This window comes from Megascapheus bottae, chromosome X, assembly GCF_031878675.1.
Source record: "Megascapheus bottae isolate mThoBot1 chromosome X, mThoBot2.hap1, whole genome shotgun sequence".
NCBI classification, from domain to species: Eukaryota; Metazoa; Chordata; class Mammalia; order Rodentia; family Geomyidae; genus Megascapheus; species Megascapheus bottae.
The window spans coordinates 79,720,780-79,748,166 of NC_143547.1; the positions used below are offsets into that span (position 1 = coordinate 79,720,780).

The following is a 27,387-nucleotide window of genomic DNA, read 5'->3' on the forward strand; positions in this document are numbered from 1 at the left end:
TGAAGGGAAGTTCTCCCTCTGGTGGATTCCTTAAATTTCTGCTGCTGCTTCTAGACAATATTTTTTTAAAGGTGCCTGTCCTGGGGCTTGAACTCAGGAACTAGATGCTGTCCCTGAGTGTTTTCTGTCATGGCTAGCACTCTAAACACTTGAGCCACAGCTCCACCTCCAACATATTTGGTAGTTTATTTGGGATAAGAGTGTCATGGCGTTTCCTTCCCAGGCTGGCTTGGAACTATGATCCTGAGATCTCAGCCTCCTAAGTAGCTTGGATTATAGGCCTGAATCAGTGGTGCCCAGCTTCTAGACAACATTCTGTTGACAAGGAATCTGCCCTCCCATGATTAAGCAAAGAGAAAAGGACAACTCTTAGGAACTCAGCACCAGCAGGCTGAGCTCTGCCACAGGTTACAGGTAGTCCAAGGATTCGCAAGGAACCCCACTGCAATCCAAGATCACTTGCACTATAACCCTTTCATAGGTAAATTGGAAAACAATCTCATAGCCAGCTCAGTTGAAAAACCATGGGAATCAGCCAGCCAGGAAGCCCCACTTGCCATCAGAGCAAAGCGAAGGACATTTGTGGGAAAGGGAAGGAAAGCGGGAATTTCCTAGGAACCTGCCCCGTAGAAGCCCACCCTGAATCTCCCATAGGCCTCCATTTGAAGGATGACAAAAGAGAACAGTGTGACCTTTGACCCTATGGATCCCTATGTTTGTGAACAGGACAGGGCTGGGCATTCAAGAACAGGAAGAGAGTGGAATGGAGTGGAAGAGTGGAAGAGTGGAAGGGAGTGCAAGTAGGGTACAAAGGAGACAGAGTGAACTGAATGGGTGGGTGCAAGCACTGACCCAGAAAACCACACCCACACAAGTGACGGAGAAAAGAGCAAGATTTAATGACCAAAGCAGACAGGCCAAACACCCTCGGGAAAGACAAGAGCAAAGTGCTCTCTGGCATGGGAGCAGTTATAAGATGGAGGGGGTTGGAGTCCAGAGAAGGAAGGGGCTGGTAACCCGAAATCTTTGTGATTGCAGCTGAACAATGGAGACACCAGCCGGGCAGGCCCAAATATCCTATAGCTCGTTTATGGCCAGGAAAGCATCCTATATCTAGCACTTAGCCGAAACAATACTTTCTGTAGCTAGCCCATAGCCAGAGCAAACATACTATATGGGGGCGCATGGTCAAGTCCGGGCACCTTGCATCTGGACACTAGAAATAGTGTGTGAGCAGGAATGGGAACTGACTCCAAGGCGACAGCATGACACAGTTGGGCTGGAGGTAGGTGCAGTTTGGTGGAGATATGTGACTGTGGCAGGGCCTGGCCTGTGGATGTCCCAAGATGAAGGCTGTCAACCTGAAACATGGCAAATATGCCTACAGTGGATCTGGGGTTCCTGAGCGATGTGGTGATTCCCAGACAATGAAGGGAATACTGGTGTGTCAGCAGAGAAGCATGAAAGAGATATGGTTGGGGAACAACGGGGCCTCCCGTGCGGATTGTCAGGGGCTGGAAGCCTTATAAAAATTGGATCAAGGGTTGCATGCAAAACCCTGGGCTGGATTGTACCAGGATTGGCACAGGTTGGGGGGGGGAATCCCCAGAGAAGGCCCTTGAGGTCCTAATGATGCTACTACCAATTTAGCCCAGAGACAAAGGGACAAAGGGAACCCAGGCTGAAGTCCTGAGGGAGAGGTTGTGACCAAGAGCTTCAAGAAGCTCTCTCTGGGTTGAAGTACTTCTCTGCAGAAACACCCTTTTAGCTCCTCTTTGGCTTCTTGCTCCTACTCATTTCATGACTCAACAATTTTATTTTCTGATCATGGGGATTGAACTCAATACCTGGGTGCAATCCCTGAGCCTCTTGGTGCTCAAGGCTAGCTAGCAGTCTACCGCTTGAGCCACACTGCCACTTCTGCTTTTCTTTAATAAGTAGTTTAGTGGAGATAAAAGAGTCTCATAGACTTCCCTCCTTGGGCTGACTTCGAACTGTGATCTTCAGATCTCAGCCTCCTGACTAGCTAGCATTACAAGCATAAGGCACTGTTGCCAGGATTCTGGTCTATTTTTTAAAACAAGATTTCCTTTCCAGGTCACTATTTTTCAATTTTACTCTATAAATACTTGTTGAGATAAAGATTTAGGCTGCCATCATTTCTTTCTGGCACCAGGCAGATTAGAAAAATGAAAGGAGAAATCAGTTCTGTGTGTTAATTACCAGCTTCTTCTTCACTCAAATTAGCTGCAGTATTCTGTAGATTCTACTTTGTAAAACATGTTATGTGGTCCACCCCCATTTTCTTTCCTCTCCCTAGCTTCTTCCCTGTTTCTATACACTCGAAACTGACAAGTGTATTTCATTCACCTGATATAAATCAGCATTTCATTTTTTAAAAAAATTCTTTTTGTGAGACATTGGCTTTTCCTTCATGCAAGAAATATGCATTTGCTCTAATTGGCTACCTAAGTTATCCAGAAGAGACTAATGGGCTTCACAAAAAGAAGGCTATTAGAGGATTTAATGTCTACATCCCTCATTTCAAGCTATGGGCGTATTTTCTTTCTCCTATCTCCATCCCTATTGGTTGCTAAGGGATGAAAATGACTCTTTGTCTTGTTAGAAGAAGCTGGCCTCCGGGCACCCTTTTGTATTATTTTCTTTCTCCCTGGCATCTTTTCTCCTGGTTTCCATGACACCCTCCTTTGATGGCTCCCCCTCCTTGGCCTTTGTAGTGGTCATTTCTCAGTCTTCATTGCTCAATTTTCTTCCTCTTCTTGATCATTACACCATTATTTCTTGTGCTTTCTTTCGTTTTTGTACTGATACTAGATGGTATCCTTGAGGTGTTTTTCCCCCTTACAGCTAGCACTCTACCACTTGAGCTACAGCTCCACCTCTGTTTTTTTGGTGCTTAATTGGAGATAAGAGTCACACAGACTTTCCTGCCTAGGATGAGTTTGAATCATGATTTTCAGATCTAAGCCTTATAAGAAACTAGGTTTAAAGGCATGAGCCACTGGGACCCTGTTTACTGTAGACCTTTTAGGGATATGAGGGGATGAGAGGAAGTGAACAGTGGGAAAACTGAAAACAAAAGACCACAAGTAAGTTTGTTGAATAAATCCGGTTCCAGACAAACAGTGGAATGCTATTATATATGTATACGTGCGGGTGCGATGTCAGATCATTGTTTTAAAATATGATGTATGTTTCATTAAAAAAGCACCACTCCATCAGACCCTCTGTGCATTTTTCTTTGGTTGGTTGTAGGGCTTGAACTCAGGACCTGGGCATCGTCACTGTGCCTCTTTGTGCTTAAGGCTAGCACTCTGCTACTTCAGGCACAGTGCGTGCCACTTCTGGCTTTCTGATGGTTAACTGGAGATACAAGTCTCACGGACTTTCCTGCCTGAGCTAGCTTTGAACTTCAATCCTCAGACCTTGGCCTCCTGAGTAGTTAGGATTACAGGCATGAACCTACTGTTGCATCATGTCAGACCCCTCCTTCACCTACCACGTGAAGCTTGCCAAGATTCAAGTCTCATCTCACCAGGCATCCCCTTGGGACAGCTTTTCTTGACTTCACCAGAGCTTGTTTCCTATCTACTAGTTACTGCTTACCATATCCTATTGGTTTGTGCAATGAATAGTTTTCCCCATTAGGCTTACAGTCCGGTGTCTAGCACAACACAGTAAGTATATCCTGACATACTGCAAACACAGTCGCGGGTTTGCTCTTCCTACACAGAGTGGTGAGGACTCCTCCCAATGTTTCGGATTTTGCTCACAAGTTGCCTTTTCAAGGAACAGGCCATTTACAACTGTATAGCTGGCCTCCCAGCTTTCTCCTTCATACTCTCCTTCTCTGCTTTCCCATGAAAGGCTCTCTTCTACATCATTCACTAGCTTATTATAGAAGTCACGTGGACCTAGCGCAGTTTCTCTATCAGCTTCTCAATCATCATCATCATCTGGAAAGAGATCAAAGTAGCATTCAAAGGAGTTCTGGAGCTGGGCGCCAGTGGCTGGGCTGATGCCTGTAATTCTACCTACCCAGGAGGCTGAGATCTGAGGATCGTGATTCAAAACCAGTCTGAGCAGGAAGGTATGTGAGACTCTTATCTCCAATTCATCACCAAAAAGCCATCAAAATGGAAGAGCATTAGCTCTGTGCTAAAAAGCTCAGGACAGTGCTCAAAAAATAAAAAAGGAGATCTGCTAAAGCATGGTCACTAGTACATCTCATGCAACAGGTACAGGTATATTCACGAAGGAGTGGTACAGTACCGCCCTAGATCCCTACCACACACACACAAAAGCTGTGAATGAAGGACCACAAGTATGGTTTGCTGAATAAATTTGGTTCTACACACAGGCAAAGGGATTGTGGACATTTAGAAATCTGAATGTAGGCTGGACCTGGTGGCTCATGCCTGTAATCCTAGCTACTTGAGACCTGAGGATTGAGGTTTGAAGCAGCCTGGGTAGGAAAGTCTGTGAATCTTTTATCTTCAATTAACCACCCACATGCCAGAAGTGGAGTTGTAACTCAAATGGTACCTTGAGCAAACAAAACTGAGGGACAATGCCCTGGATCTGAGTTCAAGTTCTAGGACACAGGACTCTGTCTCTCTCACTGTGTGACACACACACACACACACACACACACACACACACACACACACACACTGGTGAGTCTTTCAATGTGTGTATTTGGCTGAGATTGGGTGTGGATCATAGTACTAAAACTCTAGGCTTGGTTACTAGCAAGGGCAAGTAGTCACGTTGTTGGAGGCAAGTTGTGGATAATTTTCATCTATGGGATGGGATGGGGGTTCAATAATGCAGAAACAATTTGCCTGTCCTGAAGAGTCATGGAAAAATAATGCATAGGAAGACAGGGTAATCCTAGCAAAGTCTTTTTTGGGTAGCTACCAAGAAATGGATTTCTCAGCACACAGGCTGAATGTGGGGGAGAAATGATTTTAATTTTCATGTACGTATATTTTTATTAATAATATATCTTAACTTGTATTTTATAGTACCCAATTTTTAAATTAAAATTTATTTTCTTCAACTCAATGGTAAAGAATACCCACTTCTGTTTGCTAAGGCACAAGAAATACATTAAACAGGGGCCAGAAGTGTGTCCTAGTAGTAGGTTCGATTTGTCGGTACCATGTACACAGAAAAAAGCCAGAAGTGGTGCTGTGGCTGTAGTGGTAGACCTCTAGCCTTGAAAAAACCCAAGGACAGTGTTCAGGCCCTGTGTTCAAGGCCCAGGACTGGCAAAAAAAAGAGAGAGAAAAAGAAAAATACATTAAACAGCTAGCTTTGGCCAGTGTGCTAACTCCTTTAGGTGGATTATTATCTTGGGTGCAAATACATACTTTCAGAAAAAAAAAATTTATTGCCAGTCCCGGGGAACTGGGGCTTGAAGTCGGGGCCTGAGCCCTGTCCTTGGGCCTTTTCAAGGCTAGAGGTCTACCACTTGAGCCTCAGCACTCACTGCTCCTGGCTTTTCCTATGTATGTGGTACCGAGGAATCGAACCCGGGTCCTTGTGCATGCTAGGCAAGCACTCTACCAGTAGAGCACACTTCCGTCCACAAAAAGCTTCTTATTAAACAATACTGTCCTCCTTCCTTCCTTCCTGCTGGAATTTCATTTCAAGTTCATTATCTGGCCATTTAGTCAACATGGGAATGCTCTTCCCTCTGGGAAGTAGAAATTAGGCCCCCAATCATCTTAGCTGGGGCTTTAGGCTGCCCCCTGGTGGTGAGAAGCCAGACATTCGGCTGTTTCCACTATAGAGGCCAAGGGCGTGTTGATATTTGTCTCACTTGCACAGACAGAGGCCTATTTTCGACTCTTCTTGCTGCTTCCGTCTTGTTTCGGTATACTGAGGTGGTAAAGCTTAGCTACCTTGGTTGGCTTCAGGTTCAGTTGTGCTCGACTTTATCTATTCCGCTAGCTCCTCGGCAGTACTCAGTTGCCTTTGGTTTGGCTCAGCTGCGCCCGAGTGTCTTCGGCTGGGTTCGGTTTTGACTAATCTGCCCTCGACCAGCTGGACTCGCTTGGCTGCGCTCGCCTGAGCTGCATTCGACTGCCTTTGGCTGGGTTCGGCATGGAGGCATTCAGCTCTTCGGCAAGGCGAGTCTGGGCTGCACTCGGCTATCTTCGACAATGATCAGGTTGCTTGTGCTGGGGTCGATTGCGCTAGGCTGACATCGACTGCACTGTGATTTATCTAAGTCGGCTGCGTTCAACTCTTCGGCTCCATTCGACTGTGGTTAGCAGCCTTAGGTCAGGCTCCACTATGCTTGGCTCCCTTTGGCTGCACTCGATTGCCTTTGTCTAGGTGGGGCTCGATGCAGCTGGTGCTTGGCTATACTTGTCTGGGCTGTATACAACTTCCTCTGTTTGGGTTCTGTTGGTTACGAATTGCGTTGGCTCAGTTCGTTGTTTTGGGCTGTGCTGGGTTTTTGCATATCTTCGGCTGCACTCCGGTTGTTTATGATGGGACCGGCTCCATCGGCACTCGACTTGCTTGCCTATGATCCTCTGTATAGTGTTTGCTTTGTACTCTGCTTACCCGAAGCCCCCCTCTGGCTGAGTTGGTCTCGCCCATCCACCTTGTTCGATTGCGCTAGACTCGTTTGGGTTTGACTGGACGGCGCTAAGGTTTGCGGGAGATTTAGAACTAAATAGGCAGATTAGGAGACACCCATTCCTCTTCTTGGGGACCCTGAGTAAAAAGCGAAGGCGTGGGACGGCTGCTCCTCCTCGTCCTCCCGAAAGACCTCCGGGGCTGTGTGGAAAATGAGCGATGGCGCAACCACACGCCTAGACAGCTGGAACTCACCAAGAAGACTAGAAAGAGGATTTCCCCCCCCCCCATACAGTGGGGTTACCGATTTCCGAACCTTAGGAGAAATCTGTAGTCTTCTTCTTGGTAAGAAGTCTGCATTGGGTTGCTTATACCCACTCGTCAATAGCTAGAAGGCATTTCCTCATTTTTCTGGCATTTTACTGTTTCTTTCTTTCTTTTTTTATCAGTCCTGGGGCTTGAACTCACTGTCCTTGGACTTTCTCAATGGTAGAGCTCTACCTCTTGAGCCTCAGCGCCACTTCCGGCTTTTTTCTATGTATGTGGTACCAAGGAATCGAACCCGGGTCTTCATGTATGCTAGGCAAACACTCTACCACTAGGCCAAACTCCCGGCCCATACTCTTACTTTAAAATAATGTTCATGTCCATTGCCACTTTTCCTCATCGTGTTATCAGTGTAAAGTCCTTCAGAAAGATTCTGATTTATCACAACATGCAGACTAGTTGAACAAAAGGGAAGGACTTTACACTGGGCTGCAGCGCCTGCTATGACCGCTCCTGACCGCCAGGGGACGCTGCCTAACGCCGCTGCCTCCACTTGACCTGGGACGGCAAGATTGAAGCTCTTGGTCCTGGGGTCTGGGAAGTTTGGGGTCAGAACAGGGTTGGGAAGGAGAAGGCCACGCACTCAGTAGCCAAGTGTGCTGCGGGGAGGAGCTGCCTACCATCTAGAGTCCTCGCCGGAGGACCCCAAGGTGGCCGGCAGTGGGGGCGCACCTGGATCTTGGCGGCTGCGGCAGGACGCCCCCCCTGCACCCCCAAAGTGAGGTCATGGGGTCGTCCACATTGCAGGGCTGGGCCGAGCTAGAGCAGTGCCCGATCTGGCCTGGGCCCGGCCTGGGCCGGGCAGTGAGGGACCCCAGTGCGGGTTCTGGGTTTCTGGCCTGCAGATGAGGCTGCAGGTACCCAGGCTGAACCGAGCAGAGATCAATAACAAACACATGCATTTTCCCCAGCCTCTGGCTACACATACACAAAATCTGTTCTTTTTAAGTGTGCAGTGCCTTTTAATTAGTTGGGCAACTATCACCACAAGATGGTTTTAGAACATCTTGATCACTCCTCAAAAATTCCTTAAAGTCTGTTTGCAATAAATTTCCCTTCTCCCTCTTCTTTCTAAACAATCACTTAGTTCCTGTGTGTCCCGATTTTTGTTTTTTATTTGTTTGTTTGTTTGTTTTTCTTGTTGTTGTTGCTTTGTTGCTGTTGTTGTTTTTACTGGTCATCTGGCCTGAACTTAGGAAGTCCTGAGCTTCTTTGTGCTTAAGACGCACCACCACTTCTACCTTTCTATGAATGGTTTATTGGAAACAAAGAGTCTCATAGACTTTCCTGCCCAGGCTAGCTTGGAACAGTGATTCTCAGATCTCATAAGTAGCTGGGATTACAGGTAGGAACCACTGGTGCCTAGCTTTCTAGGCATTTTACAGGAATACATTTCATACAATATATTCCTTTGTGAATGACTTTTATACCATTATAGTCTCATATTATTATTATATTAGCATAATTAAGTTTTTTCTGCCTGAATAGTATTTCATCAGTTGGTGGACATTTTTTTTCAACTTTTTGGTGATTACAAATATCCTGCTGTGACCATTTCTAGTCAAGCACTCTAGGCTGAACTCCCAGCCCTATTATTTTTTTTGCCACTCCTGGGCCTTGAACTCAGAGCCTGAGCACTGTCCTTGGACTTTCTCAAGGCTAGAGCTCTACCACTTGAGCCATAGCACCATTTCCAGCTTTTTTCTATGTATGTGGTACCAAGGAATCAAATCTGGGTCTTCATGCATGCTAGGCAAGCACTCTACCACTAGGCCAAACTCGGGGCCCCACCCTATTTTTTGCTTTTTTTTTTTCTGTGACCATTTCTGGAAGAACTTTTCTGTGGACCCACGTTTTGTCTTGGACATATACCTAAAAATGGAATTGCTGGATCACACAGTAAGTGAAGGTTTAACCTTTTAAAAGGTTTAGCCTTTAAAAAAAAAAACTATCACACTACCCAAGTGTGTGCATAATTGTGTATTCCCATTACTAAGAGTGAGGATTCCAATTACAGCTCATCTTCAACCACACTTTTTTATCTTCTTGATTTGTCTCATTTTGGTTTTAATTTGCCGAAACTGAGCATGTTGTTGTTAAGTTTATCTACTTTTACACACCTTAGGGGATGTCTTTATGTATGTATGTATATATATATATATAATATATATATGTGTGTGTGTGTATTTATTTTTTATGCCAATTCTAGCACTTGAACTCAGGTCCTGGGGCACTATCCCTGAGCTTTTTTGCTCAAAACTAGTATTCTACCACTTGAACCACAGCTCCACTTCCAGCTTTTAGGCAGGAAATTGGAGATAAGAGTTTTCTAGATTTTTCTTTCCCTGGCTGGCTTTAATAGCCATAACTTAGTCCAGCATCACTCTCACATGCAGTAATTTTGAAATTAGTCATCCTCAAATTGTCTGCCTTGTCCATCTAAATGAAAGACAGACATGCTAAGCAAAGAGAAATGAGAGACTTCAACACCACAAGGCATATGCTTTAAAACCGATCATTTAACTTGCTTTCTTCATTGTTATTACATGAATAGCAAAATTAAAGTCCTCAAAAGCTCTATGATATAGCACAAGTGATTAGCCATACAGGAGTTTGAACTCAGGATCTTAATGTTTGTTGGGGTCATGTGCTTGGCTGGCACTCCACCACTTAAACCACTCCTGTAGTCTCACTTTTTTGCTAATTGAGTGCAGATAAAGTCTTGTGGACTTTGAGCTGACTTCCATCCACGATCCTCACATCTCAACCTCCTGAGTAGTTAGGATTTATAGACATGAGCCACTGGTGTCTGGCTAGTTTTTTTCATTTTTAACAATGACTTTGCTAATATGGTGTAGCAACTTTCATCCTCTGTGAAGCAAATAGTTATTCCAGTCTATTCTTTCTTTAGTAGACTGCTAAACCTAGACCACAAGAGCTTATATTTGGATTTTTTTTGGGGGGGGGGCAGTCCTGGTGCTTGAACTCAAGGCCTAGGTACTGTCCTTGGACACTTTTTGCTCAAGGATAGCACTCTGCCACTTGAGCCACAGTGCCACTTCGGGCCATTTCCGTGTATGTGATACCGAGGAATTGGACCCAGGGCTTTGTGCGTGCTAGGCAAGCACTCTATCACTAGGTTACACTCTCAGCCCCAATATATTTGGAATTTAATAAGAAGTTATAGATTTTTTTCATAAAGTATCTATAGAATATTCTGCTTCTTTTCCTTGTCCCATAAATACTAAATCATTACCTAACCTTGACAGAAGAGTTTACTGACTTCTGGTTTAATGAAATAAAAAGATGAATAGAAACCAGTGGCCACATACTTCCTTGATCACCTTGAAAAGTCACTATGATCGTTTGGTTTTTATTTTCAATTCCTTATAAAATGGGACTAAAGACAGGTGAGGTATCTCTGGTTCAAGCCTGTAATCCTATCTATTTGGGGAGAGGGGACAGAATGGCTAGAGATGGCAAAGAAATCAAAGTTCAAGGCCAGCTGGGACATAGGTTTCTGGGACTGTTACCTCAAGCAGTAGCTATGTGAGATGGCATGTCCATAATATTCCAGCTACAGGGAAAGCACAATGGCTGGGGTTGTGGCATATGCCTGTTGTCCCCATTGACACTGGAAAGCACAAGTAGGATCACAGGCCAGATTTAAGATCCTACCTGGAAAATAACTAAAGCAAAGAGGAGGTGGGGGTGTGACTCAAGTGGTAGAACAACCTTCCCAGCAAGTGTGATACCTAAGATTTAATCTCTTTACTGCCCTTTCTATCAAGAGGTGATAAGGGGTGATGGAGCTATGTGAAAACTTCAAGGTAGACTCCCCAAGCCCATAAGGTTTTTTTCTAGTCCTGGGGCTTGAAGTCTGGGCCTGGACACTGTCCCTGGATTCCTTTTGCTGAGGGTTGGTGTTCTACCAGTTGAGCCACAGCCTCCTTAATAACTAGGAATACCCAGCTAACAATGGCATTTTCCTGCCTGGGCTGGCTTTGAACTTAGATCCTCAGATCTCAGCCTCCTTAATAACAGCTAACAATGGCTATTTTTTTAGTGGTAGGAATACAATATTTTCGATTGACTTATATTTTTCTAGTTTTCTATAGTGATTATACTGACTTATTCTCCTTTTCAAGTTTTCTACAATGATTATACATATTTTTATGTAAACATGGAAGGTTAATATTTTCCCCAAAGTTATTTTTAACTAAACAAACAAACAAACTGTAATCTTCATGGAGTTTACATGCTGTTGCCTTTGCAAGTGTTTAGAATGTCAAATCTCTCCACCTGTTATTTTTTTTCCCTTGAAGAACAACTGTAAATGTGGAGATATTACCTTGTATTCAGGGAGGAAGGGAACAAGGAATGCAGGAGCTCTGAGAAACAGCTCTGGAACAGTAACTGCTGCCGCCACTGGAGTCCTGTGGAGTGGTTTGGTAAGTCGAGTTTTCTTTTTCCTTTCTTTTTGTTGCCAGTCCTGGGGCTTGAACTCAGGGTCCACTGTCCCTGAGCTTCTTTTGTTCAAGGCTAGCACTCTACCACTTGAGCCACAACTCTGTTTCTGGCTTTTTTTTGAAGGGGGGGCAGTTTATTTGAAAAAAGGATGTCACAGACTTTCTTGCCCAGGCTGACTTTGAACCAAACTCATCAAATCTCAGACACCTGAGTAGCTGTGATGCAAGGCATGAGCCATCAGCACCTGGCCAGAACATATAATCTGACTTATAAACCCCAAACTGAAACTAATTAGTATTTGTGAAAAATGTGTATGCCAGTGGAAATAAGACTGAACAATCATTTTAGGTTAAAAAAACTCAAGGAGACCTATATCGTCCAGACAAAGGACATTGGTGGAGCAATTAAAGAAATCATGTATGATCTACAGATTCGATGATAATTACTTAAGTGTTAATTTCTTCCTTATGCTCTACTGTGGTTATGTTGGCTGTTAACATTTGGAGAATCTCAGTAGCTCAGTGAAAGGTGATGGAGACTCTTTGTTTTTGGCAATTTTCTGGTATGTCTGTAGTTAATACAGAATGAAAACGTGATAGTAAAATATGCAGAATGAAAACTTGATAGTAAAATATGAGGTATTTACTTTCATCCAAATATCCCTGGGTGATCTGATTGCTCTGTGTAGTATGGCTTTTAGAGAAGCCAGAATTAGTTGAGGGACCAGTCAGAGGCTCTGCAACAGGGAGATGATAGTAGGGGAGATACAGAGGGATGGATGGATTCAGGATGCGTTTTTGGGCAGGGCTTGGACACCGTCCTGAGCTTTTTTGCTCAAGGCTAGTGTTCTACCACTTTGTTCCACAGCTCCATTTCCAGTTTTCTGGTAGTTAATTGGCGATAAAAGTCTCAGAGCATCAGAACAACTCTAAGATCCCACCTCACTCCAGTTAGAATGGCCATGATCAAGAAATCTAATAACAGCAGATGCTGGAGGGAATGTGGCCAGGAGGGATCACTACTACACTGTTGGTGGGAGTGCAAACTCGTTCAACCACTATGGAAAGCAGTATGTCGGTTCCTCAAAAGACTAAACACAGAGCTCCCCTATGACCCAACAATTCCACTACTTGGGATTTACCCAATTGTCTAGAAACAAGGACATACTAAATCCACTAGCACAACGATGTTCATTGCAGCACTATTTACCATAGCAAAGATATGGAACCAACCCAGATGTCCCTCAGTTGATGAGTGAATCAACAAGATGTGGTATTTATGCACAATGGAATTCTATGCTGCTGTCAGAAAGAATGACATCACCCCATTTGTTAGGAAATGGAAAGACTTAGAAAAAAAACATATTAAGTGAAGTAAGCCAGACTCAAAGGAACATAGGCTCAATGGTTTCCCTCATTTGTCATAATCAGTAGAAACCTTGGGCTCTCCTAGCAGAGATTTACAAGAGAGCAAAACCTAGATACATGAGTCCATATAGTATGATGCTAAATGAAAGGACCTCTAGGATATAGAAACAAAGCCATATAATGAGTGATTGTTGTCCTTAATGTACTATGTTAGCTCTCTTTTGCTGTCCCTTGGTTATCTCATATTGTTACAGTATTTTACCTTGTTATCTGATATATTGTATATATGCATATTTGGTTATTTGAAATAGGCTAGGGAAGGGGGGAAAACAAGATGAGAGGCAGTGGTGGGGGTGGGGGCGAAATGGGGACCAAGACATGAGAAAGGATATCAGTGTTTGAAGTAATGCACCTTCTATCTGGTGAATATAATGTAACCCTTCTAATACTTACAATAAAAACTATATGAAAAAAAAGTCTCAGAGCACCGGGCACAGTAGCTTACACCTGTAATCCTGGCTACTCTGGAGGCTGAGATCTGAGGATCGCGGTTCAAAGCCAACCCATGAGACTCTTATCTCCAATTAATCATTAGAAAACCATAAGTGGTGCTGTGGCTCAAGGGAGAGGGTGGTAGCCTTGAGCTGAAGATCTCAGCGTCAGGGCTCAGGCCCAGATCCAGAGTCCAGGCCCCATGACCAAAAAAAAGTCTCAGTACTTTCTTGCCTGAACTGGCTACCAGCACCCAACTTTTAGGCTGCATTTTGACATTTCCATGGAAATGGAAGCATGTAGAAGGGGGAATAATTCATTTATAAAGGTGGTTCTCTGAGCATTACTTTTAGATATAAGGTGGAACAGAGGGGCCAGGAGTTTGGCTTAGTGGTAGAGTGCTTGCCTAGCATGCACGAAGACCCGGGTTCGATTTCTCGGTACCACATACGTAGCAAAAAGCCAGAAGTAGTGCTGTGGCTCAAGTGGTAGAGCCCTAGCCTTGAGAAAAATCCAGGGACAGTGCTCAGGCCCTGAGTCCCAAGCCTAGGACTGGCCAAAAAAAAAAAAGGTGGAACAGAACTTTAATTCAACTACTTTTCTCTGATTCTGAAGAAGTATAACAGTAAAATAAATTCTACATGCTTGCATCTTTTCTTTTGCTTCTTTTTGTAGAAATCTTCTTGTGAAATGTCCTAGTCATTTCCTTTCTCCCTAGTCATTTTCCTTGTAACTTCCTTACAAGCCTGTTCCTTCCTGTTATGTCCACTAGAGGGCACTCCTTTCCACATAATAGATCTATTTTTTCCCTTTAGAAATTAAAGATTTCCCACAGATAAAATGACAAAGCAAAGGAGAAACAGTAGGAAGTGAGAACTAAATATCTCCTGGGACTGGATGCTCAAATGCCATTTCACTGGTCATATTGTGTTGTGTTAATAGTTCTAGTCCATGTATCAAGATTTTTCCCTTTTAAGAAAGGTTAGACCAAAGATTTTGCATTTGCTGTATTTTCTTTAGAAAGATAAAGAGCGTGTGGCATGTAGGAATTGACTACTTTTTCTCCTGGTCCTGGGGCTTAAACTTAGGGGCCAAGACACTATCGTTGGACACTTTTTGTTTTAAGGATAATGCTGTGCCACTTGAGCCACAGATCCCCTTCTGGTTTTTTTTGGTGGTTAATTATAGAGATAAGAGTCCTGGAGTAGGCTGGGAGTTTGGCCTACTGGTACAGTGCTTGCCTAGCATGCACGAAGCCCTGTGTTCAATTCCTTGGTACCATATACACAGAAAATGCTGGAAGTGGTGCTGTGGCTCAAATAGTAGAGTGCTAGCTCAAGGACAATGCCCAGGCCCTGAGTTCAAACCCCAGCATGGGCCAAAAAGTCTCATGGACTTTCCTACTCCCTGGTCTCAGCCTCCTGAGTGGCTAGGCAAATTGACTGCTGTTTCACTGGGGTAAGGTAAGAGTGTCTTTAGGATAATGCAGCAGAACAAAAGTATAGACTTTTTCAAAAAGATTTCTTCCTTCCTAATCTATGTTCATTACTTCCACCTTCAAGTCCATATGAAATGTAAACTTCATGTCAGGTTGTAGTCCATACAGAGCTTCATTTGGATCAAAACAGGCCAAGTCACTGACCTTATGGAGCTTTTTCTGTGTATGTGCTACCTGGGAATCGAACACAGGACTTCATGCATGCGCTGTGGCCATATATACATAGCTTTTGAGCTATTGTGATCCTCTGCTAGGAGAATCCTAGACATATACCAATGATTACAAATGAGGGAAACCATGAAGCCTATATTCCTTTGGGTCTGGCTTACTTTACTTAATATACTTTTTTCCCAAGTCTTTCCATTTCCTTACAAATGGGGCAGCTTCATTCTTTCTGATGGCAGCATAGAATTCCATTGTATATAAGTATCACATCTTCTTGATCCATCCATCTACCGAAGAGCATCTGGGTTGGTTCCATATCTTTGCTATGGTAAATAATGCTGCAATGAACATAGTTGCACTGGTAGCTTTAGAATGTCCTTGTTTCTGGACATTTGGGTAAATTCTTTTTTTTTTTTTGCCAGTCTTGGGCTTGAGCCTAGGGCCTGAGCACTGTCCTTGGACTTTCTCAAGGCTGGAGCTCTACCACTTGAGCCTCAGCACCACTTCCGGCTTTTTTCTATGTATGTGGTGCTGAGGAATTGAACCCGGGTCTTCGTGCATGCTAGGCAAGCACTTTAACCACTAGGCCAAACTCCTAGCCCCCATTTGGGTAAATTCTAAGGAGTGGGATTGCTGGGTCATAGGGAAGATCTATGTTTATTCTTTTGAGGCACTGCCATACTGCTTTCCAAATTGGTTGAACAAGTTTACACTCCCACCAACAGTGTAGTAGTGATCCCTTCTGGCCACATTCCTGCCAGCATCTGTTGTTATTAGATTTCTTAATAATGGCCATTCTAACTGGAGGGAGGTGGAATCTCAAAATTGTTTTGATTTGAATTTTTTTTTTTGCGGCAGTCCTGTAGTTTTAACTTGGGGCCTGAGCACTGTCCTTGGGTTTTCTCCAGGCTTCAGCTCTTCCACTTGAGCCACAGCACCATTTCTGGCTTTTTTTCTATGTATGTGGTACCAAGTAATTGAACCCAGGTCTTCGTGCATGCTAGACAAGCACTGTACCACTAGACCACACTCCTGGTTCTTCATTTCTTTTATGTCCAGAGATGTGGAGCATTTCTTTGTGAGTGTATTGGCCATTCTTAGGAAATCTTCAGCTTTGTGTCTGTGGGCTAACAAGTCCTAGGATATTGATATCAAATAACAAAATCTTTTGCAGTTCATCAGAAATGAATTTTGTAAACAGATTTTTTTCCATCAAATTCCCTTCACAAGAGGCCCCATCTAGTATTTTGAAACCCAGGGAAGCTACTCTGGGCCAACATTGTGTGGCTAGCCTTTCCCAAATGCAACAAACATGGTTTTGAATAGTATTCCTTGGGCAAATCTCCTGTTTCCTTCTGCACTTTAGCAAGAGGGCCCTCGCAGGCACCAGAATACATTTTAGATCCCTCTGTCCTGCCTCTCAATCCATTTTCTGAAAAGATTGGCACTCCGGCTTTCTTCCTCCTCATCACAACAGTGTTTTCTAAGAAAAGGATAGGGACCTTCTTCTAGCTCACATTTTCAATAGGGGTCTCTCAGTCCTCATAGCATTGGGGCTATATTTAAATTATTGAGATCAAGGCCAGAGGAAAACCTTTATGTCTCTGTCTCTCAGAAAACCAATAAAGCCATTGAAGCTTGTCTGTTTCTCCATGGTAGCTAATGAGAACAATAGAATTTAGAGTCCCTGGTGTTCCTCTAGAGCTGATTTTGGCAGGCGATAAGCAGCTTGTAAAAGGTCTTATTATTTGAGGAGAGCTTTGGCTCCCTGACTTTTTAGGCTGATTATTTATTTTGCATGTTGTATAACAGGAGCATTGGGCAATGCTCCGAAGAGGCCTTCTGGATCTGACGTGTAAAGGCTTCCCTCATCCTCTCTTCGCAACAGAACTCAGCAAGAGGCACACTTGCCTACAGGGACAAGGGCCTGGCTCCTCAACAGACCCTAGCCACCAGACAGGCTTCCTCACTCCTTTATTTCTTTCTTTTTTTTGCCAGTCCTGGGGCTTGAAATTAGGGCCTGAGCACTGTTCTTGGCTTTCTCAAGGCTAGAGCTCTATCACTTGAGCCACAGCACCACTTCTGGCTTTTTCTATGTATGTGGTACCAAGGAATCAAACCCTGGTCTTCGTGCATGCTAGGCAAGCACTCTAAAACTAGGCCAAACCCTTGGCCCCCACTGCTTTCTTTAGGGCCTGAAAAATATCAAACTTTCCATCAAGTCTCTATCCCAAGACAAATATTGTTGAATGTGCATATAAATGCTCAAACATTCCCTGCTTTTAAAAGAAGTAGTTTAAAACACATAATTTGGTCATGTGCAATAAGCAGTCATTATGAGGCCCTTGTTGTTTTAGTAAGTAGAGACCCGAAAAGGTAGACTTTTAACTGGTTACTACAAAAAAGAAACAGGAAAAAATATTGTTTTTTTTTCCATGAAGAATGCTGAGCCAAAGTTATCCTCAGCTTTTTTTGTTGTTGTTAGTTAATGGAACTTGAACTAAGGGCCTGTGCACTATTTCTGAGCATTTTTTTCCCCTTCAGGCTACTATGCTACCACTTTGAGCCACAGTTCTACTTCTGGTTTTCTGATAGTTAATGGAAATAAGTCCCAGAATTTTCCTGCCCTGGTTGGCTTCGAACCATGATCTTCAGATCTCAGCTTCCTGAGTAGCTAGGATTACAGGCATGAACCACTGACTCCTGGCTTGTCCCCATCTTATTTTAAAGAATCATGATTGCTGGGTGTGGTGATCACGCCTGTAATCCTAGGTACTCAGGAGGCTGAGATCTGAGGATCGAAGGTTCAAAGCCAGCCCATGCACTGAAGGACCTGAGACTCTTATCTCTAATTAACCACTAGAAAGCTGGAAGTGGTGCTGTAGCTCAATGGGTAGCAGTAGCCTTTAGCTGAAGAGCTCAGGAACAATGGCCATGAATTCAAGTCCCACAATTGACTTAAAAAAAAACACATGAATCCTCTCTCATGACAGACTTCTGGTCCAGAGGCTAGCTTTTGATGTTTTAATGAGGGAAGTTCCTCTTCTTGCTCTTCTAAGTTTAAAAGTGCATTGAAGTTGGCTAACAGTGGCTCGTGCCTGTAATCCTAGCTACTTAGGAGGCTGAGATCTGAGGATGAAGGTTTGAGGCCAATCCAAGCAGGAAAGTCCATCAGACTCTTATCTCCAACTAATCATCATAACAAAAAAATGTAAGTAGAGCTGTGGGTCACATGATAGAGGGTCAGCCCTGAGCTTTGGGGCCTGCCACAGTGGTTTGCACGTCGAATCCAAGCTACTCAGGAGGCTGAGATTCGAGGATTGCAGTTTAAAGCCAACCCAGGCAACAAAGTCCCTTGAGAGTTTTATTTTGTTGCTGTTTGTCATGGGCATGAACTCAGGGCCTAGGCACTGTCTCTGAGTTCTTCTGCTCGAGGCTAGTGCTCTACCACTTTGAGACATAGTGCCACTTTTGGTTTTCTGGTGGTTGGAGATAAGAGTCCCAGACTTTCTTGCCCCGGCTGGTTTCAAATCCTGATTCTCAGATCTCAGCCTCCTAATTAGCTAAGATTATAGCATGAGCCAACAGTACTGGGCCCGAGACTCTTCTAATCAAATACCAAAAAAGCCAAAAGTAGAACTGTGGCTCAAGTGGTACAGCACTAGCTCTAAGCAGAAAAGCTGAAGATAGAACCTAAGTCCTAAGTCCCAGCAGCTGCATCAAAAGAAAAGTCCATTGGGCTCATGCCCACGAGAAGTCAAGATGGTTTTTGAAAGAGATGAACTTAGTTATATGTCTTTAGTCTATTTTTTTATGGGGACATGCATGTATGAGGAAGTTCTATATATGGAGAATGTAAGCCAGCATTCATAGCTAGTGCTGTCTGTAAAATAGAAAGTAACAGAAGAAAGCGATGGGTCTATCAAAAGATATTTTTGTGACCTATTCAATAAAACTTGAGATTTTCTATGATATTTAGAAGATTTGTATCTTTAGAAGAGATGACTATCTCTGAAGTTACTATTTCAAAAAAAAAATCTATGTCCTTCCAAGACAACCGTTTGTTGAAGAGAGAATTGTGGGCATGGCTAGTTGAACTTCCTGAAGTCTCTGTTATTCTTGATGCACTACTGCTTTGGTTCCTGTATTAGTCAAGATAGGCTAGACTCCGATGCAGTAACAAATAACACATTTATATGTGGCTCACGTAGATTTTGTGTAAACTGGTTGGCCTTCTTCTATCATGTAGCAATCTACCATGTAGCAATGCTGCTAGAAGCACAATGACACCATGGCAAACGAAAAGACGGTTAGAAGTCCAACAGGTCCTTCTGGCCTCATCCTAGAGGTGACATGCATTAATTCTACATACACTTTATTGACAAGAACTCTGTTGCTTCATTCTAACTTCAAGGGAGCCTGGGATATGAAGAGGCATAGCTAGATTCAGTGGCTATTGATAGCCTGCTGTATTTGCACCAACTGACCATTGACTTCTGACACACAAATTATCCTTCCTGCTTTAATCCTAACAATCATACTCCTAAGAATGTAAGAATTATCCCCAGATTAAGTACTTCTGTCATTTTATTTATTTATATTTTAGTTTTTGTCTGTCATGGGGCTTGAGGTCTGGACCTGGACACTGGACTTGGAAACATTTTGGTCAAGGTAAGCAATTTGCCACTTGAGCCATAGCACCACTTCTGGCTTTTTCTGACTATGTGGAATCGAACTCAGGGCTTCATGCACGCTAGGTGAACACTTTACCACTAGGCTATGTGTCCAGCTTTTTTTTTAATTTAAAAATTTTGGAGGGGGCAGGAGTATGGCCTAGTGGTAGAGTGCTTGCCTAGCATGCATGAAGACCCAGGTTCAATTCCTCAGTACCATATGCATAGAAAAGCTAGAAGTGGTACTGTGGCTCAGCTGGTAGAGCTGTAGCCTTGAGAAAGCCCAAGGACAGTGCTCAGGCCCTGAGTTCAAGCCCCAGGACTACCAAAAAAAAAAGACTTGAGGACTTTCCTGCCCTGGCTGGCTTTGAACAGTGATCCTAATATGTCAGCCCCCTAAGTAGCTAGATTTACAGCTGTGAGCTATAAGCACCCAGCTTTGGCCCACCTCTTCCATTTGAATCTCAGGAATGAACAAAAGAAATGAATAATTCATTCTTACTGCTTTTAGAGCTTTCCTTGGGAAATAAGTAAGAGATGGCAGTGTAGTTCAACCCAAGGAGAAGAAATCTACCAGAGCTGAGTCCCAGCTTCTTTGCTTCTGGCATATATACTTCTTTTTTGAAAGGTAAGCCCTTGTAAGTTATTTATTCTGTAAAAAACTGATAGGTTGATTTAGAAGAGTGGAAAGGGCACAAATGTAAGAAGGGAAAGGTAAAGAAGGCCCTAGCTGATAGGGCCATGATGATTGGTTTTTACTTAGGCATGCCATTTACCTTAAGCCATGCCTTGAGTCCTTTCTTACTCTGATTATTTTTGAGATAGGGTCTCACTTTTTGTCAAGATGAGTTTGATCTATGATCCTCCTGTTAGTGCTTCCCAACTGCACCATTGAATCCAGCATTTTGTGTTGTGATACTGTCTCTCAAACTTTATGCCTAGGATAACTTGTTTATACATTTCTTCCCTCTCCCCCAGTTATCAGCATCTGAATTCACCGGTTACACATTTTCATGTCCCTGCTATTGATTTTTTCTTCACTAAGTTTTCTTCCCTTCTTCACAATCAGATCCTAAGTGTTTTTCTTTTCTGTATCCTTACTTTGAATTCTTGTGTATGAATTGTAATAAAAGTTTTAAGTTGTTATGTCTAACTTAAGCTAGTTAGAATCACTCAGATTTATGTGATCTTTCCAAGAGATTCAAGGTAATCCACTTAAAAACTAAATACTCCATCATTCTTCATTTACCATGTCCAAATAGCTGGGAATGGGGCAAGGACCAATTTTGCCTTATTTGCATATTTATTATTTTGAGGCAAGGTCTCACTACATAGCTTGAGCTGGCCTTACCCCTTCCTTCTGAATGCAGGGCTTTAGGTATGCACTACCACACCTGTCCTGTCATACATATCCTTTGCAATTTAAGAAAGGATACAGTGTATAAATTCAACAAAATAGGTTGTACATTGAATATACATATATTTTCTATGTCATTTTACATATAAATGTGAAGATACATAGCTGAAGACTCAGTGGTGGTAAATAACTTTTTCATTGTTGTATCCTGTTGGTTCTTTGATGTCTAGACCACAAAATAATGAAATGATGGCCTGTGAATTCTGCATTATTATCTCCTTTCTGTATTGGAAAAGATTGAGATCCGTTGACAGAGACTGCTATGCACTACTATGGAAAATGTTCTGGCAGAGGCAGAGCTCAGAGGCAGGGACCATAGTACCTCAGATCCCTTTTATACACTGCGCAACTGGCAGTTGATGTGTGGTATAGCTTTCCCAGTGAAATGCTAAGGAGAATGTACACGTAGTAGGCAGTTCACTACCGAGAGTATTGTAGACCACAGCAATAGAGAAGTGTTCAAGTGTTATTTCTTAATGTAGTAACTGATGGTTTTTATTTTTTGCCAGTCCTGGGGCTTGAACTCAGGGCCTGAGCACTGTCCTTAGGCTTTCTGAAGGCTAGAACTCTGCCATTTGAGCCACAGCACCATTTCCCGCTTTTTCCATGTACGTGGTATCAGGAATTGAACTGAGGTCTTCGTGCATGCTAGGCAAGCACTCTACCACTAGGCCAAACACCCAGCCCCTGTTATTATAAAGGTGATATACAAAGGAATTATAGTTCCATAAGTCAGATAATGAGTACATTTTTTTTGAGCAGTGTCACCGCTCCCTCATTTTCTCCCATCCCTTCCCCCCACACATTGCATAGTCCATTTTCAACATCCACTGCTGCATTTGATCACCCTTTGTCCCTCCATTTATTGTTTTTCTGGTCATGAGGCTTGAACTCAGGGCCTGGGCACTGTCCTTGGACACATCTTACTCAATGTTAGCCCTCTGCCACTTGAGCCACAGCACCACTTCTTTTTCTGAGTATGTGGTACTGAGAAATCAGGGCTTCATGCATGCCAGGCGAGCTCTCTACCACTAAGCCACATTCCTAGCCCCTGTCCATTTATATCTCTACTTACCCCCCAAAAACAAAGAAATAAGACAAAAACCAAAGAAAACAAAAACAGCAAGAAAGAAAAAAAAGTCATTTCCATTTCCTGGAGTGCATTTTGAACTTCTTTTCATTTGGTACTGCCTTTCTGTTCTTCCCCTAAGAATACCCTCCTTTGGTCTCACTGTGTGTGAATGCCTAAAGACTTGTGTGTAAGTTATTATATCCTGGTGTGTTTTAGATCTAGCTTCCACATATAAGAGAAAACATGTGCCATCTGTCTCTCTCAGCTTGACTTACCTCACTTAACACAATTTTTTTCTAGGTCCATTTCCTGGCATAATATTTTTTTTCTAATAACTAGGTAAAGTTCCATTCACATGTTTTAGATCCACTCATCTGTAGTGGGGAATCTGGGTTGTTTCCATCGCTTGGCTGTTGTGAATAGTGCAGCAATGAACATGGCTGAGCAGGTGTCCTTATCATATTCTGGGTTATGATGATCAGGGTAGATGTCTACAAGTGGTACGGGATTATAGGAAAGGTCTGTTTTCAGTTTTGTTTTTTTTTTTTTTTAAGAACCTCCAAACTGCTGTCCAGAATGGTTGTGCTAGTTTACATTCCCACCAACAGTACAGTAGAGTTCTTTTCCCCCACAACCTCACCAACATTTGTTGTTTTTTGAATTTAATGTTGACCAATCTAACTGTGGTGAAATCGAATCTCAGGGTTGTTTTGCTTTGAATTTCCTTTATGGCTAGGGATGAATATTCCTTCACATGTTTCTCTGCCATTCTTTCCTCTTCTGAGAAATCTCTCCTAAGCTCAATTTAGTGATTGGTTTATTAGTTTTGGGAAAGGGAATGGCCTTTTCTATAGATTAGAAGTCACTTTCCTATTTATATTTATAATAAATCCTCAAACTGTGCACACATGATGAATACTGCTATAAATTGCATTTGTTATTGTCCCCTGCAAGGTGTTTTACTTAGTGGCACTGGAGTTTTCACTCAAAGGTTTGTATTTGCTAGGCAAGCTCTCTGCCTCTTAAGATATGCAGCCAGCTAGATGCTGCTCCTTTATGCCTGTAGATCTACCTACTCAGAAAACAGAGACCTAAGGATCATGGTTTGAGGCCAGCCCAGACAAGAAAGTCCATGGGACTCTTATCTCCAATAGCCATAAAAACCTGGAAATGGAGCTGTGCCTCAAGTGGTAGAGTGCTAGCCTTGAGCAAAAAAGCTCAGGGACAGCGCCCAGGCTGAGCTTAAGCTCCAGGATCATTACCAAAAAGCAAACAAACAGAAAACACAAAGACAAGCCAGGGCCAATGGCTCATGCTTATAATCATAGCTCCTCAGGAGACTAAGAGTTGAGGATCACAATTCAAAGCCAGCTTCAGCACAAAGGTCTGTGAGACTCTAATCTCCAATTCACCTTCAAGAAGTGGCATCCTTTGGGCCGGGAGTTTGGCCTAGTGGTTAAAGTGCTTGCCTAGCATGCATGAAGACCCGGGTTCGATTCCTTGGTACCACATACATAGAAAAAAGCCGGAAGTGGTACTGAGGCTTAAGTGGTAGAGCTCTAGCCTTGAGAAAGTCCAAGGACATAGCTCAGGCCCTGAGCTCAAGACCAGGTCTGGCAAAAAAAAAAAAGAAGTGGCATCCTGGCTCAAGTGCTAGAGCAATAGCTTTGAGCTGAAGAGCTCAGGGACAGTGGCCAGGCCCAGAGTTCAAGCCCCACAACTTAAAAATAAAAAGAAAAGCAAAACAGAAACAAACATTCAAAAAAGGAAAACACAAAAGACATGCCTCCAGCCTACCCAATTTTTTTGCCAGTCCTAGAGCTTGAACTCAGGGCCTGGACACTGTCCTTAAGCTTTCTCAAGGCTAGCACTCTACCACTTCAGCCACAGCATCAATTCCAGCTTTTTCTATGTATATTGTACTGAGGAATCGAACCCAGGACTTTGTGCATGCTAGGCAAACACTCTACCACTACACCATGGTCCTGGCCCACCCCCAAAGTTTTTAAGGAAGACTTCTAAAATCTCAAATATTATAAAACTTCAAAATTCTCCTAATTGTAGAGGCTGGGAATGGTAGCTCATATCTATAATCCTAGATACTGAGGGGATGGAAATGGAGGGGTAGATGGTTGAGGCCAGCTCAGGTGAAAAGTTCACGAGAACGCATCTCAATTAATAAGCAAGGTTTGGTAGCCCACATTTGTGATTCCCGTTCCATAGGACATTTCAGACTTTATCAGAGGCTGCCTCAGCTGCTCATGGGCTTTTCTTCCTGATGGCTTTTCTTCCCATGGCTCATGAGCCACTGATCCTCTGTCAAAGCCTGAGCTGGAAGGGAATATAAATCAGGGTTGAGGATCCTAAATAGGAAGCAACTCCAAACCTTAGATACATCCCTGCCTGGTTATTCCCAAATTCACTGTGCTGAAGAACTAGTCTCTTGAGTCAGATCAGGTGGGGCAGGGAAGCTGGTATGCACATTCCACTCTTGCAGCCTATCCTGTTCACATGGCCATGAGCTTTCTCATCAGTTGCTGTGAACTGGCAAGTCCTGGGCCAGAACTTTCTGCTGCCATCACATGCATCTGCAATTACCTCTCTTCTTTTGCTTGCTGATTAATAGCCTGGTCACGTAACTGTCAGCAAGAAGGTTTGCTTTATTCACTCCTCTCACTGGCCTCCAACCCCCACCCTATCACACAGACTGTGACTGACTTGGCTCAAAGCAAAGGAGCAGTGAGGCTGCAGAAACCCATAAAGCAGTCAGAAACATGTTTCAGCCCTTGCAATTGTAATGCATTGGCTTAATCTTTCGTTGTCCTCCTCTCTTCTGGCCCTTCACCTGCTTCTCCAAGGCATGACAGCTAATTGAAAATTTTATGGCATTAAATTGTCTGTGAGACTGGGCACCAGTGGCTTACACCTGTAATCCTAGCTACTCGGGAGGCTGAGATCTGAGGATTGCAGTTTGTTTTTTTTTGTCAGTCCTGGGTTTGAGCTCAGTGCCTGAGCACTGTCCTTGGATTTTTCTCAAGGCTAGAGCTCTACCACTTGAGCCTCAGCACTAGTTCCAGCTTTTTTCTATGTATGTGGTACTGAGGAATCGAACCCGGGTCTTCATGCATGCTAGGCAAGCACTCTACCACTAAGCCAAACTCCCAGCCAGGATTGCAGTTTTAACCCAGCCAGAAAATTCTATGGGACTCTTATCTCCAATTAACTACCGTAAAAGCCAGAAGTGGCACGGTGGCTCAAGTGGTAGAGCCAAAAAAGTGATAGAGCAAATAAGCTAAGTGATCAAGCTCCAGAATTAGCACCAAATAAAGAGATTACAAATAAGTATGCAAATGTGAATTATTTCTATAGAAATATCCTTGTTTTCCCTTCAGAATCTATGAAGATTTCAAAATCTCTTAAGGGTTTCATTATGGATCCCCCACACACACACCGCTCTGGGAACAGACAATTGCCATATAAGCTTAATAGAGAGCTTAAAATGTTTACCATTCTTTATAATTAAAGTCATACAAAGGAAAACAAGATACCTATTTTGCCCTGTAAAATTGGAATTTTTTTTAAAGAGCACTGTTGTTTATTTTTGGTAATTGATGCCCTCAAAACAGAAATTTAAGCGAGTATAAGGTGTTTTTTGTTTTGCGCTCAAGTCTGGCACTCTACTACTTCAACTACGGCTCCATTTCTGACTTTTCGTGGTTATTTGGAGATAAGAGTCTCAAGGACTTTCCTGCCTGGGCTGGCTTTGAACCGAGATCCTCAGATCTCAGCCTCCTAGGTAGCTAGGATTATAGGCAAGACAGATAAATGAACAAACAAGGGAAAATGAAAATGAAAGAAAAAACCCCTCTGTTTCCATTTCCTGGAGTTCATGTTCATAAATATTATTTTATATGACCAGAGACACATATATATTGTACCTTTGTGTTCCTCCCCTAAGAGTATTCTCTTTTGCTCTTGCTGTGTGTGAATGCTTAGACCCCTGTATGATTTATTATGTCATGGTATATTTTAATTCTAGCTTCTGCATACGAGAGAAAATATACTGCATTTGTCTCTCTGAGCTTGGCTTACCACATTTAACATGATTAGTTCTAGATTCATCCATTTCCCTGCAAATGCCATAATATTATTCTTTCTAATGGCTGTGTAAAGTCCCATTCTGTATATGTACCATATTTTTTTTATTCATTTACCTATTGTAGGGCATCTAGGCTATTTCCCCAACTTGGCTGCTGTGAATAGTACAGCAATAAATACAGATGAGCAAGTGTCTTTGTGGTATCCTAGCTCGTGATGTTCTGGGTAGATGCCCAGGAATGGTATGGCTGGGTTGAAACCTGGACTCTTAATTCACAAAACTGAAGAGCAGAGGGAGTTCCTAAGATGAATTGCAACAGTGGGAGCTGTCCCTGAGCCTCCTTTATGCTCAAGGCTAGCACTCAACCATAGTGCCACTTCAGGATTTTTTTTGTGAGCTATTTTTGCTCAAGGTTAGCACTCTACTACTTGACCCACAGAGGTATATCTGGCTTTTTGGTGGTTGATTGGAAATGAGTGTTCGATGGACTTTACTCCATGGTTGGCTTCATATTGTGATCCTCAGATCTCAGTCTTCTGAGTAGCTAGGATGTAGAGGTCTGGAGATGTGATAAGTGCTAAGGAATGGGAACCTTAGCAGAAAGGAAGAGTTAAGGCAAGGAACAGGCCTATCTGTTATCAGTTGGAGGCAGTGAGTCACACAGTAAACTGGACTCCTCAGAGTAGGAGTTAGACCATGCTGAGAACAAAATTGGCCTATTTCATAAATGGATCTCGATTTTGCCCCAATGGGCCCTACTATTGAGTTGGATATCTAGGTGCCTTGCTTGCATTTGCCTCATCTTCCTACCAGATAAAATCCTTGAAACACAATTTAATGAAAAACTGTATTTAGGCCAAGCACTAGTGGCTGATGCTGGTAATCCTAGTTACTCAGGAGGCTGAGATCTGAGAATCATGGTTCAAAGCCAGTTAGGAAATTCTCTGAGACATTTTCTTTTGGTTGGCCATGGGACTTGAACTCTGGGCCTAAGTGCTGTCCCTGAGCTTTCAGTCAAAGCTAGTAGTCTGCCACTTAAGCCACAGTGCCACTTCTGGTTTTCTGGTGGTTAATTGGAGATAAGAGTCTCATGGACTTTGGTCTGGGGCTGGCTTTGAACCCCAATCCTCAGATCATAGCCTCCTGAGTAGCTAGGATTACAGGTATGAGACACCAGGAGCTGGCTTCTTAA

At 43.1% G+C, this 27,387-nt stretch overlaps 2 long non-coding RNA genes across 2 annotated transcripts in view; both read left to right on the forward strand.

Annotated features, from left to right (window-relative positions):
- Positions 1–11,272: 11,272 nt before the first annotated feature.
- Positions 11,273–27,387, forward strand: part of LOC150041404 (uncharacterized) — a 47,648-nt gene continuing 31,533 nt past the window's right edge. Inside the window, exon 1 of the long non-coding RNA XR_016533727.1 lies at positions 11,273–11,393. This is a non-coding gene — a long non-coding RNA (uncharacterized LOC150041404). The remainder of the gene's footprint in view (positions 11,394–27,387) is intronic.
- LOC150041405 (uncharacterized) lies at positions 18,060–20,206 on the forward strand. Its single transcript, XR_016533816.1, has 3 exons — positions 18,060–18,145; positions 19,541–19,605; positions 20,119–20,206. It is a non-coding gene; the product is annotated as an uncharacterized LOC150041405 (long non-coding RNA).